At 41.1% G+C, this 13017-nt stretch overlaps 5 non-coding genes across 5 annotated transcripts; all 5 read right to left on the bottom strand.

Annotated features, from left to right (window-relative positions):
- Positions 1–610: 610 nt before the first annotated feature.
- On the bottom strand, positions 611–774 carry LOC145853686 (U1 spliceosomal RNA). Its single transcript, XR_014374585.1, has one exon. It is a non-coding gene; the product is annotated as a U1 spliceosomal RNA (small nuclear RNA).
- A 2902-nt stretch (positions 775–3676) lies between these two features.
- Positions 3677–3840, bottom strand: LOC145853690 (U1 spliceosomal RNA). The gene has a single exon (XR_014374589.1). It is a non-coding gene; the product is annotated as a U1 spliceosomal RNA (small nuclear RNA).
- A 2901-nt stretch (positions 3841–6741) lies between these two features.
- LOC145853685 (U1 spliceosomal RNA) lies at positions 6742–6905 on the bottom strand. The gene has a single exon (XR_014374584.1). It is a non-coding gene; the product is annotated as a U1 spliceosomal RNA (small nuclear RNA).
- Positions 6906–9804: 2899 nt separating this feature from the next.
- Positions 9805–9968, bottom strand: LOC145853702 (U1 spliceosomal RNA). Its single transcript, XR_014374601.1, has one exon. It is a non-coding gene; the product is annotated as a U1 spliceosomal RNA (small nuclear RNA).
- A 2567-nt stretch (positions 9969–12535) lies between these two features.
- LOC123742609 (U1 spliceosomal RNA) lies at positions 12536–12699 on the bottom strand. Its single transcript, XR_006769762.2, has one exon. It is a non-coding gene; the product is annotated as a U1 spliceosomal RNA (small nuclear RNA).
- Positions 12700–13017: the final 318 nt, after the last annotated feature.

Raw genomic sequence — 13017 nt, 5'->3', positions numbered from 1 at the left:
TGGTAATGGTTGACCAGGGAAATGTCTGTTGTCATGGTAATGGTTGACCAGGGAAATGGCTGTTGTCGTGGTAACGGTTGACCAGGGAAATGTCTGTTGTCATGGTAATAGCTGACCAGGGAAATATCTGTGGAATGGTAATGGATACAATATACAAAGTTGATGAGCCTTGGTGATATAGACCGATTCCATTTCAGATGATATGGGACTCCCAATCACGACCGTATGTGAGGCAGCCTGTTTATTGTGGTCTTAAATTACAAACGGTCCTATAAATGACTTAATTATCTAGCGAATAAAACACCTCAATCCAGATTAGATCTGAGGGCGCAAAATGATCCATTCACAAGTAGGCCTTTTCCTTGACATAATCAGGACATGACAGGCATAAATAATCACCAGTGCTACAATAACAGATCACACACATTGTGGTTATCAGAAGACAAAATGTATCTCTGAGGCCTTAGTTGGCTTTTAAATATATCCTACATTCTATAACCATTCATCTGATAAGGAAGAAAATGTAAATGATGATAAATCTCTTTGTCAACAGAACTCAAAGAGTTATAACTCAGAATACCAGCTTATACATTATTTTTAACATCAAGATCAGGGGAGAGCGCGAACGCAGTCCCCCACTACCAGAAATTATGCAATCGAGATTTCCACATTTGGGAAATTCGCAGGGGTCAGCACAGCCGGAGTGCAATGGCTGAGCCTCGCCCTGGGTGAACCGCCTTCTTGATCACGGTGTCTCCCTTGCCAGGTAAGTATGAGTTGTACACGTTGGTAGAGGGGCACTCATTCCAGGACAAAGGTGTTTGTCTAACGGTTACCACTTGTACTACTGACAATACCACATCATATCGACCAGGGTCTAATAACGTTTACTAATACAGTTGCGGACAAAGCGGTGGAAAAGCGATGCACTTTGTTTTATTATATTATATCGCTGTCTGACTATTTTTCCCATCATGCAACACGGTAGAAATGCTGAAATCACATTCGTGCTCACACAGCCAACCGAAAGACACCAACTATTTCTGGTGTTTTGTAGCGTTTTGTAGCGTTCCAGACATTGTAGGAATAGTTTCATCACATACGACCCCAGATATAAAGGAGAAACAGTCGCCTACTACTTCATCAACAACAACAAGACACAGTAGTAGCTACTAGGGATAGGGGGCGATATTTTGACTTCCGGATGAAAAGCATGCGCAAAGTAAACTGCCTGCTACTCAGGCCCAGAAGCTAGGATATGCATTGGTAGATATGGATAGAAAACACTCTAAAGTTTCTAAAACTGTTAAAATAACGTCTGTGAGTAAAACAGAACTGAAATGGCAGGCGAAACCCCGAGGACAAACCATCCCCCTCCCCCCAAAAAGAAATCCTCCTACCACTGATTTCAATGGCTGGCACTTTTATAAAAGGGCGAAATCGTGCCCGATTGCAGTTCCTAGGGCTTCCACTAGATGTCAACACTCGTTAGAAAGAGTTGCAGGCTGTTTTTTTTTTTAAATGAGCCAGAAATTGCAGTTTTACTAGGTGGCTCCCATTTTGGCTGTAGTGTTTCCAAGTGCGTGACTGAGAGTGTTCTTTGGTATTTTTCACCGGTAAAGACAATAATGATTCTCAGTCTTAAATTGTATTGTTTATTTGCGTATTAGGATACCTAAGGATTGATTATAAACGTTGATTGACTTGTTTGGATAAGTTTATTGGTAACGTTTGGGATTAATTTTGTATGCATTTTGAAGGAAGGAAACCGAGTGGATTATTGATGAAGCGCGCCAGCTAAACTGAGTTTTTATGGATATAAAGAAGGACTTTATCGAACAAAAGGACCATTTGTAATGTAACTGGGACCTTTTGGAGTGCCAACAGAAGATCTTCAAAGGTAAGGCATATATTATATCGCTATTTCTGACTTTCGTGTCGCAACTCCCTGGTTGAAAATGATTTGTTATGCATTTGTGTGCTGGGCGCTGTCCTCAGATAATCGCATGGTTTGCTTTCACCGTAAAGCCTTTTTGAAATCTGACACGGCGGCTGGATTAACAACAAGTTAAGCTTTATTTTGATGTGTTGCACTTGTGATTTCATGAAAGTTTAATATTTATAGTAATTTAATTTGAATTTCGCGCTCTGCAATTTCACCGGATGTTGGCCAGGTGGGACGCTACTGTCCCACCTATCCCAAAGAAACAAATTCTTATTTACAATGAAGGCCTACACCGGCCAAACCTGGACAACGCTGGGCCAATTGAATAGGCTACTGCAACTCATAGTATGTAGTACTTTTCAGACAGGTGATCTATTATAAATTATAAACTGGGTGGTTTGAGCCCTGAATGCAGATTGACAAAAACAAATATTTTTACTGTTCTAATTTAGTTGGTAACCAGTTTCTAATATCAATAATGCCCTTCTGGGGGTTTGTGGTATATGGCCAATGCTAGAGTGACCCCTATCCACAAGAAGGGCAGCAAAACAGACCTGTATCAATTTTGAGTGAGCGGTCTAAGATGCTGGAAAAAGTAATTTATGAACAGATAGAGGAATATACTGGCAAGAATTTCTCTGTTTTGACTGACTTCATCAGGAAATAAGTGGACCAGGAAAATGTCTGTGGAATAGTTGACCAGGGAAATGTCTGTGGCATTGTAATGGTTGACCAGGGAAATGTCTGTGGAATGGTAATGGTTGACCAGGGAAATGTCTGTTGTCATGTAATGGTTGAACAGGGAAATGTCTGTGGAGTGGTAACGGCTGACCAGGGAAATGTCTGTGGCATTGTAATGGTTGACCAGGGAAATGTCTGTTGTCATGGTAATGGATGACCAGGGAAATGTCTGTGGAATGGGAATGATTGAGCAGGGAAATGTCTGTTGTCATGGTAACAGTTAACCAGGGAAATGTCTGTTGTCATGGTAATAGTTGACCAGGGAAATGTCTGTGGCATGGTAATGGTTGACCAGGGAAATGTCTGTGGAATGGTAATGGTTGACCAGGGAAATTGTCTGTTGTCATGGTAATGGTTGACCAGGGAAATGTCTGTTGTCATGGTAATGGTTGACCAGGGAAATGTCTGTTGTCATGGTAATGGTTGACCAGGGAAATGGCTGTTGTCGTGGTAACGGTTGACCAGGGAAATGTCTGTTGTCATGGTAATAGCTGACCAGGGAAATATCTGTGGAATGGTAATGGATACAATATACAAAGTTGATGAGCCTTGGTGATATAGACCGATTCCATTTCAGATGATATGGGACTCCCAATCACGACCGTATGTGAGGCAGCCTGTTTATTGTGGTCTTAAATTACAAACGGTCCTATAAATGACTTAATTATCTAGCAAATAAAACACCTCAATCCAGATTAGATCTGAGGGCGCAAAATTAACCATTCACAAGTAGGCCTTTTCCTTGACATAATCAGGACATGACAGGCATAAATAATCACCAGTGCTACAATAACAGATCACACACATTGTGGTTATCAGAAGACAAAATGTATCTCTGAGGCCTTAGTTGGCTTTTAAATATATCCTACATTCTATAACCATTCATCTGATAAGGAAGAAAATGTAAATGATGATAAATCTCTTTGTCAACAGAACTCAAAGAGTTATAACTCAGAATACCAGCTTATACATTATTTTTAACATCAAGTTCAGGGGAGAGCGCGAACGCAGTCCCCCACTACCAGAAATTATGCAATCGAGATTTCCACATTTGGGAAATTCGCAGGGGTCAGCACAGCCGGAGTGCAATGGCTGAGCCTCGTCCTGGGTGAACCGCCTTCTTGATCACGGTGTCTCCCTTGCCAGGTAAGTATGAGTTGTACACGTTGGTAGAGGGGCACTCATTCCAGGACAAAGGTGTTTGTCTAACGGTTACCACTTGTACTACTGACAATACCACATCATATCGACCAGGGTCTAATAACGTTTACTAATACAGTTGCGGACAAAGCGGTGGAAAAGCGATGCACTTTGTTTTATTATATTATATCGCTGTCTGACTATTTTTCCCATCATGCAACACGGTAGAAATGCTGAAATCACATTCGTGCTCACACAGCCAACCGAAAGACACCAACTATTTCTGGTGTTTTGTAGCGTTTTGTAGCGTTCCAGACATTGTAGGAATAGTTTCATCACATACGACCCCAGATATAAAGGAGAAACAGTCGCCTACTACTTCATCAACAACAACAAGACACAGTAGTAGCTACTAGGGATAGGGGGCGATATTTTGACTTCCGGATGAAAAGCATGCGCAAAGTAAACTGCCTGCTACTCAGGCCCAGAAGCTAGGATATGCATTGGTAGATATGGATAGAAAACACTCTAAAGTTTCTAAAACTGTTAAAATAACGTCTGTGAGTAAAACAGAACTGAAATGGCAGGCGAAACCCCGAGGACAAACCATCCCCCTCCCCTTAAAAAGGAATCCTCCTACCACTGATTTCAATGGCTGGCACTTTTATAAAAGGGCGAAATCGTGCCCGATTGCAGTTCCTAGGGCTTCCACTAGATGTCAACACTCGTTAGAAAGAGTTGCAGGCTGTTTTTTTTTTTAATGAGCCAGAAATTGCAGTTTTACTAGGTGGCTCCCATTTTGGCTGTAGTGTTTCCAAGTGCGTGACTGAGAGTGTTCTTTGGTATTTTTCACCGGTAAAGACAATAATGATTCTCAGTCTTAAATTGTATTGTTTATTTGCGTATTAGGATACCTAAGGATTGATTATAAACGTTGATTGACTTGTTTGGATAAGTTTATTGGTAACGTTTGGGATTAATTTTGTATGCATTTTGAAGGAAGGAAACCGAGTGGATTATTGATGAAGCGCGCCAGCTAAACTGAGTTTTTATGGATATAAAGAAGGACTTTATCGAACAAAAGGACCATTTGTAATGTAACTGGGACCTTTTGGAGTGCCAACAGAAGATCTTCAAAGGTAAGGCATATATTATATCGCTATTTCTGACTTTCGTGTCGCAACTCCCTGGTTGAAAATGATTTGTTATGCATTTGTGTGCTGGGCGCTGTCCTCAGATAATCGCATGGTTTGCTTTCACCGTAAAGCCTTTTTGAAATCTGACACGGCGGCTGGATTAACAACAAGTTAAGCTTTATTTTGATGTGTTGCACTTGTGATTTCATGAAAGTTTAATATTTATAGTAATTTAATTTGAATTTCGCGCTCTGCAATTTCACCGGATGTTGGCCAGGTGGGACGCTACTGTCCCACCTATCCCAAAGAAACAAATTCTTATTTACAATGAAGGCCTACACCGGCCAAACCTGGACAACGCTGGGCCAATTGAATAGGCTACTGCAACTCATAGTATGTAGTACTTTTCAGACAGGTGATCTATTATAAATTATAAACTGGGTGGTTTGAGCCCTGAATGCAGATTGACAAAAACAAATATTTTTACTGTTCTAATTTAGTTGGTAACCAGTTTCTAATATCAATAATGCCCTTCTGGGGGTTTGTGGTATATGGCCAATGCTAGAGTGACCCCTATCCACAAGAAGGGCAGCAAAACAGACCTGTATCAATTTTGAGTGAGCGGTCTAAGATGCTGGAAAAAGTAATTTATGAACAGATAGAGGAATATACTGGCAAGAATTTCTCTGTTTTGACTGACTTCATCAGGAAATAAGTGGACCAGGAAAATGTCTGTGGAATAGTTGACCAGGGAAATGTCTGTGGCATTGTAATGGTTGACCAGGGAAATGTCTGTGGAATGGTAATGGTTGACCAGGGAAATGTCTGTTGTCATGTAATGGTTGAACAGGGAAATGTCTGTGGAGTGGTAACGGCTGACCAGGGAAATGTCTGTGGCATTGTAATGGTTGACCAGGGAAATGTCTGTTGTCATGGTAATGGATGACCAGGGAAATGTCTGTGGAATGGGAATGATTGAGCAGGGAAATGTCTGTTGTCATGGTAACAGTTAACCAGGGAAATGTCTGTTGTCATGGTAATAGTTGACCAGGGAAATGTCTGTGGCATGGTAATGGTTGACCAGGGAAATGTCTGTGGAATGGTAATGGTTGACCAGGGAAATTGTCTGTTGTCATGGTAATGGTTGACCAGGGAAATGTCTGTTGTCATGGTAATGGTTGACCAGGGAAATGTCTGTTGTCATGGTAATGGTTGACCAGGGAAATGGCTGTTGTCGTGGTAACGGTTGACCAGGGAAATGTCTGTTGTCATGGTAATAGCTGACCAGGGAAATATCTGTGGAATGGTAATGGATACAATATACAAAGTTGATGAGCCTTGGTGATATAGACCGATTCCATTTCAGATGATATGGGACTCCCAATCACGACCGTATGTGAGGCAGCCTGTTTATTGTGGTCTTAAATTACAAACGGTCCTATAAATGACTTAATTATCTAGCAAATAAAACACCTCAATCCAGATTAGATCTGAGGGCGCAAAATTAACCATTCACAAGTAGGCCTTTTCCTTGACATAATCAGGACATGACAGGCATAAATAATCACCAGTGCTACAATAACAGATCACACACATTGTGGTTATCAGAAGACAAAATGTATCTCTGAGGCCTTAGTTGGCTTTTAAATATATCCTACATTCTATAACCATTCATCTGATAAGGAAGAAAATGTAAATGATGATAAATCTCTTTGTCAACAGAACTCAAAGAGTTATAACTCAGAATACCAGCTTATACATTATTTTTAACATCAAGTTCAGGGGAGAGCGCGAACGCAGTCCCCCACTACCAGAAATTATGCAATCGAGATTTCCACATTTGGGAAATTCGCAGGGGTCAGCACAGCCGGAGTGCAATGGCTGAGCCTCGCCCTGGGTGAACCGCCTTCTTGATCACGGTGTCTCCCTTGCCAGGTAAGTATGAGTTGTACACGTTGGTAGAGGGGCACTCATTCCAGGACAAAGGTGTTTGTCTAACGGTTACCACTTGTACTACTGACAATACCACATCATATCGACCAGGGTCTAATAACGTTTACTAATACAGTTGCGGACAAAGCGGTGGAAAAGCGATGCACTTTGTTTTATTATATTATATCGCTGTCTGACTATTTTTCCCATCATGCAACACGGTAGAAATGCTGAAATCACATTCGTGCTCACACAGCCAACCGAAAGACACCAACTATTTCTGGTGTTTTGTAGCGTTTTGTAGCGTTCCAGACATTGTAGGAATAGTTTCATCACATACGACCCCAGATATAAAGGAGAAACAGTCGCCTACTACTTCATCAACAACAACAAGACACAGTAGTAGCTACTAGGGATAGGGGGCGATATTTTGACTTCTGGATGAAAAGCATGCGCAAAGTAAACTGCCTGCTACTCAGGCCCTGAAGCTAGGATATGCATTGGTAGATATGGATAGAAAACACTCTAAAGTTTCTAAAACTGTTAAAATAACGTCTGTGAGTAAAACAGAACTGAAATGGCAGGCGAAACCCCGAGGACAAACCATCCCCCTCCCCTTAAAAAGGAATCCTCCTACCACTGATTTCAATGGCTGGCACTTTTATAAAAGGGCGAAATCGTGCCCGATTGCAGTTCCTAGGGCTTCCACTAGATGTCAACACTCGTTAGAAAGAGTTGCAGGCTGTTTTTTTTTTTAATGAGCCAGAAATTGCAGTTTTACTAGGTGGCTCCCATTTTGGCTGTAGTGTTTCCAAGTGCGTGACTGAGAGTGTTCTTTGGTATTTTTCAGCGGTAAAGACGATAATGATTCTCAGTCTTAAATTGTATTGTTTATTTGCGTATTAGGATACCTAAGGATTGATTATAAACGTTGATTGACTTGTTTGGATAAGTTTATTGGTAACGTTTGGGATTAATTTTGTATGCATTTTGAAGGAAGGAAACCGAGTGGATTATTGATGAAGCGCGCCAGCTAAACTGAGTTTTTATGGATATAAAGAAGGACTTTATCGAACAAAAGGACCATTTGTAATGTAACTGGGACCTTTTGGAGTGCCAACAGAAGATCTTCAAAGGTAAGGCATATATTATATCGCTATTTCTGACTTTCGTGTCGCAACTCCCTGGTTGAAAATGATTTGTTATGCATTTGTGTGCTGGGCGCTGTCCTCAGATAATCGCATGGTTTGCTTTCACCGTAAAGCCTTTTTGAAATCTGACACGGCGGCTGGATTAACAACAAGTTAAGCTTTATTTTGATGTGTTGCACTTGTGATTTCATGAAAGTTTAATATTTATAGTAATTTAATTTGAATTTCGCGCTCTGCAATTTCACCGGATGTTGGCCAGGTGGGACGCTACTGTCCCACCTATCCCAAAGAAACAAATTCTTATTTACAATGAAGGCCTACACCGGCCAAACCTGGACAACGCTGGGCCAATTGAATAGGCTACTGCAACTCATAGTATGTAGTACTTTTCAGACAGGTGATCTATTATAAATTATAAACTGGGTGGTTTGAGCCCTGAATGCAGATTGACAAAAACAAATATTTTTACTGTTCTAATTTAGTTGGTAACCAGTTTCTAATATCAATAATGCCCTTCTGGGGGTTTGTGGTATATGGCCAATGCTAGCGTGACCCCTATCCACAAGAAGGGCAGCAAAACAGACCTGTATCAATTTTGAGTGAGCGGTCTAAGATGCTGGAAAAAGTAATTTATGAACAGATAGAGGAATATACTGGCAAGAATTTCTCTGTTTTGACTGACTTCATCAGGAAATAAGTGGACCAGGAAAATGTCTGTGGAATAGTTGACCAGGGAAATGTCTGTGGCATTGTAATGGTTGACCAGGGAAATGTCTGTGGAATGGTAATGGTTGACCAGGGAAATGTCTGTTGTCATGTAATGGTTGACCAGGGAAATGTCTGTGGAGTGGTAACGGCTGACCAGGGAAATGTCTGTGGCATTGTAATGGTTGACCAGGGAAATGTCTGTTGTCATGGTAATGGATGACCAGGGAAATGTCTGTGGAATGGGAATGATTGAGCAGGGAAATGTCTGTTGTCATGGTAACAGTTAACCAGGGAAATGTCTGTTGTCATGGTAATAGTTGACCAGGGAAATGTCTGTGGCATGGTAATGGTTGACCAGGGAAATGTCTGTGGAATGGTAATGGTTGACCAGGGAAATTGTCTGTTGTCATGGTAATGGTTGACCAGGGAAATGTCTGTTGTCATGGTAATGGTTGACCAGGGAATGTCTGTTGTCATGGTAATGGTTGACCAGGGAATGGCTGTTGTCGTGGTAACGGTTGACCAGGGAAATGTCTGTTGTCATGGTAATAGCTGACCAGGGAAATATCTGTGGAATGGTAATGGATACAATATACAAAGTTGATGAGCCTTGGTGATATAGACCGATTCCATTTCAGATGATATGGGACTCCCAATCACGACCGTATGTGAGGCAGCCTGTTTATTGTGGTCTTAAATTACAAACGGTCCTATAAATGACTTAATTATCTAGCAAATAAAACACCTCAATCCAGATTAGATCTGAGGGCGCAAAATGATCCATTCACAAGTAGGCCTTTTCCTTGACATAATCAGGACATGACAGGCATAAATAATCACCAGTGCTACAATAACAGATCACACACATTGTGGTTATCAGAAGACAAAATGTATCTCTGAGGCCTTAGTTGGCTTTTAAATATATCCTACATTCTATAACCATTCATCTGATAAGGAAGAAAATGTAAATGATGATAAATCTCTTTGTCAACAGAACTCAAAGAGTTATAACTCAGAATAACAGCTTATACATTATTTTTAACATCAAGATCAGGGGAGAGCGCGAACGCAGTCCCCCACTACCAGAAATTATGCAATCGAGATTTCCACATTTGGGAAATTCGCAGGGGTCAGCACAGCCGGAGTGCAATGGCTGAGCCTCGTCCTGGGTGAACCGCCTTCTTGATCACGGTGTCTCTCTTGCCAGGTAAGTATGAGTTGTACACGTTGGTAGAGGGGCACTCATTCCAGGACAAAGGTGTTTGTCTAACGGTTACCACTTGTACTACTGACAATACCACATCATATCGACCAGGGTCTAATAACGTTTACTAATACAGTTGCGGACAAAGCGGTGGAAAAGCGATGCACTTTGTTTTATTATATTATATCGCTGTCTGACTATTTTTCCCATCATGCAACACGGTAGAAATGCTGAAATCACATTCGTGCTCACACAGCCAACCGAAAGACACCAACTATTTCTGGTGTTTTGTAGCGTTTTGTAGCGTTCCAGACATTGTAGGAATAGTTTCATCACATACGACCCCAGATATAAAGGAGAAACAGTCGCCTACTACTTCATCAACAACAACAAGACACAGTAGTAGCTACTAGGGATAGGGGGCGATATTTTGACTTCCGGATGAAAAGCATGCGCAAAGTAAACTGCCTGCTACTCAGGCCCAGAAGCTAGGATATGCATTGGTAGATATGGATAGAAAACACTCTAAAGTTTCTAAAACTGTTAAAATAACGTCTGTGAGTAAAACAGAACTGAAATGGCAGGCGAAACCCCGAGGACAAACCATCCCCCTCCCCTTAAAAAGGAATCCTCCTACCACTGATTTCAATGGCTGGCACTTTTATAAAAGGGCGAAATCGTGCCCGATTGCAGTTCCTAGGGCTTCCACTAGATGTCAACACTCGTTAGAAAGAGTTGCAGGCTGTTTTTTTTTTTAAATGAGCCAGAAATTGCAGTTTTACTAGGTGGCTCCCATTTTGGCTGTAGTGTTTCCAAGTGCGTGACTGAGAGTGTTCTTTGGTATTTTTCACCGGTAAAGACAATAATGATTCTCAGTCTTAAATTGTATTGTTTATTTGCGTATTAGGATACCTAAGGATTGATTATAAACGTTGATTGACTTGTTTGGATAAGTTTATTGGTAACGTTTGGGATTAATTTTGTATGCATTTTGAAGGAAGGAAACCGAGTGGATTATTGATGAAGCGCGCCAGCTAAACTGAGTTTTTATGGATATAAAGAAGGACTTTATCGAACAAAAGGACCATTTGTAATGTAACTGGGACCTTTTGGAGTGCCAACAGAAGATCTTCAAAGGTAAGGCATATATTATATCGCTATTTCTGACTTTCGTGTCGCAACTCCCTGGTTGAAAATGATTTGTTATGCATTTGTGTGCTGGGCGCTGTCCTCAGATAATCGCATGGTTTGCTTTCACCGTAAAGCCTTTTTGAAATCTGACACGGCGGCTGGATTAACAACAAGTTAAGCTTTATTTTGATGTGTTGCACTTGTGATTTCATGAAAGTTTAATATTTATAGTAATTTAATTTGAATTTCGCGCTCTGCAATTTCACCGGATGTTGGCCAGGTGGGACGCTACTGTCCCACCTATCCCAAAGAAACAAATTCTTATTTACAATGAAGGCCTACACCGGCCAAACCTGGACAACGCTGGGCCAATTGAATAGGCTACTGCAACTCATAGTATGTAGTACTTTTCAGACAGGTGATCTATTATAAATTATAAACTGGGTGGTTTGAGCCCTGAATGCAGATTGACAAAAACAAATATTTTTACTGTTCTAATTTAGTTGGTAACCAGTTTCTAATATCAATAATGCCCTTCTGGGGGTTTGTGGTATATGGCCAATGCTAGAGTGACCCCTATCCACAAGAAGGGCAGCAAAACAGACCTGTATCAATTTTGAGTGAGCGGTCTAAGATGCTGGAAAAAGTAATTTATGAACAGATAGAGGAATATACTGGCAAGAATTTCTCTGTTTTGACTGACTTCATCAGGAAATAAGTGGACCAGGAAAATGTCTGTGGAATAGTTGACCAGGGAAATGTCTGTGGCATTGTAATGGTTGACCAGGGAAATGTCTGTGGAATGGTAATGGTTGACCAGGGAAATGTCTGTTGTCATGGTAATGGTTGACCAGGGAAATGTCTGTTGTCATGGTAATGGTTGACCAGGGAAATGGCTGTTGTCGTGGTAACGGTTGACCAGGGAAATGTCTGATGTCATGGTAATAGCTGACCAGGGAAATATCTGTGGAATGGTAATGGATACAATATACAAAGTTGATGAGCCTTGGTGATATAGACCGATTCCATTTCAGATGATATGGGACTCCCAATCACGACCGTATGTGAGGCAGCCTGTTTATTGTGGTCGTAAATTACAAACGGTCCTATAAATGACTTAATTATCTAGCGAATAAAACACCTCAATCCAGATTAGATCTGAGGGCGCAAAATGATCCATTCACAAGTCGGCCTTTTCCTTGACATAATCAGGACATGACAGGCATAAATAATCACCAGTGCTACAATAACAGATCACACACATTGTGGTTATCAGAAGACAAAATGTATCTCTGAGGCCTTAGTTGGCTTTTAAATATATCCTACATTCTATAACCATTCATCTGATAAGGAAGAAAATGTAAATGATGATAAATCTCTTTGTCAACAGAACTCAAAGAGTTATAACTCAGAACACCAGCTTATACATTATTTTTAACATCAAGATCAGGGGAGAGCGCGAATGCAGTCCACCACTACCAGAAATTATGCAATCGAGATTTCCACATTTGGGAAATTCGCAGGGGTCAGCACAGCCGGAGTGCAATGGCTGAGCCTCGCCCTGGGTGAACCGCCTTCTTGATCACGGTGTCTCCCTTGCCAGGTAAGTATGAGTTGTACATGTTGGTAGAGGGGCACTCATTACAGGACAAAGGTGTTTGTCTACCGGTTACCACTTGTACTACTGACAATACCACATCATATCGACCAGGGTCTAATAACGTTTACTAATACAGTTGCGGACAAAGCGGTGGAAAAGCGATGCACTTTGTTTTATTATATTATATCGCTGTCTGACTATTTTTCCCATCATGCAACACGGTAGAAATGCTGAAATCACATTCGTGCTCACACAGCCAACCGAAAGACACCAACTATTTCTGGTGTTTTGTAGCGTTTTGTAGCGTTCCAGACATTGTAGGAATAGTT

This window comes from Salmo salar, chromosome 08 (genome assembly GCF_965601325.2).
Source record: "Salmo salar chromosome 08, fSalSal1, whole genome shotgun sequence".
Classification (NCBI taxonomy): domain Eukaryota; kingdom Metazoa; phylum Chordata; class Actinopteri; order Salmoniformes; family Salmonidae; genus Salmo; species Salmo salar.
The sequence above is the reverse complement of the archived record's forward strand: the minus strand, read 5'-3'. Positions and strand labels throughout refer to the sequence as shown.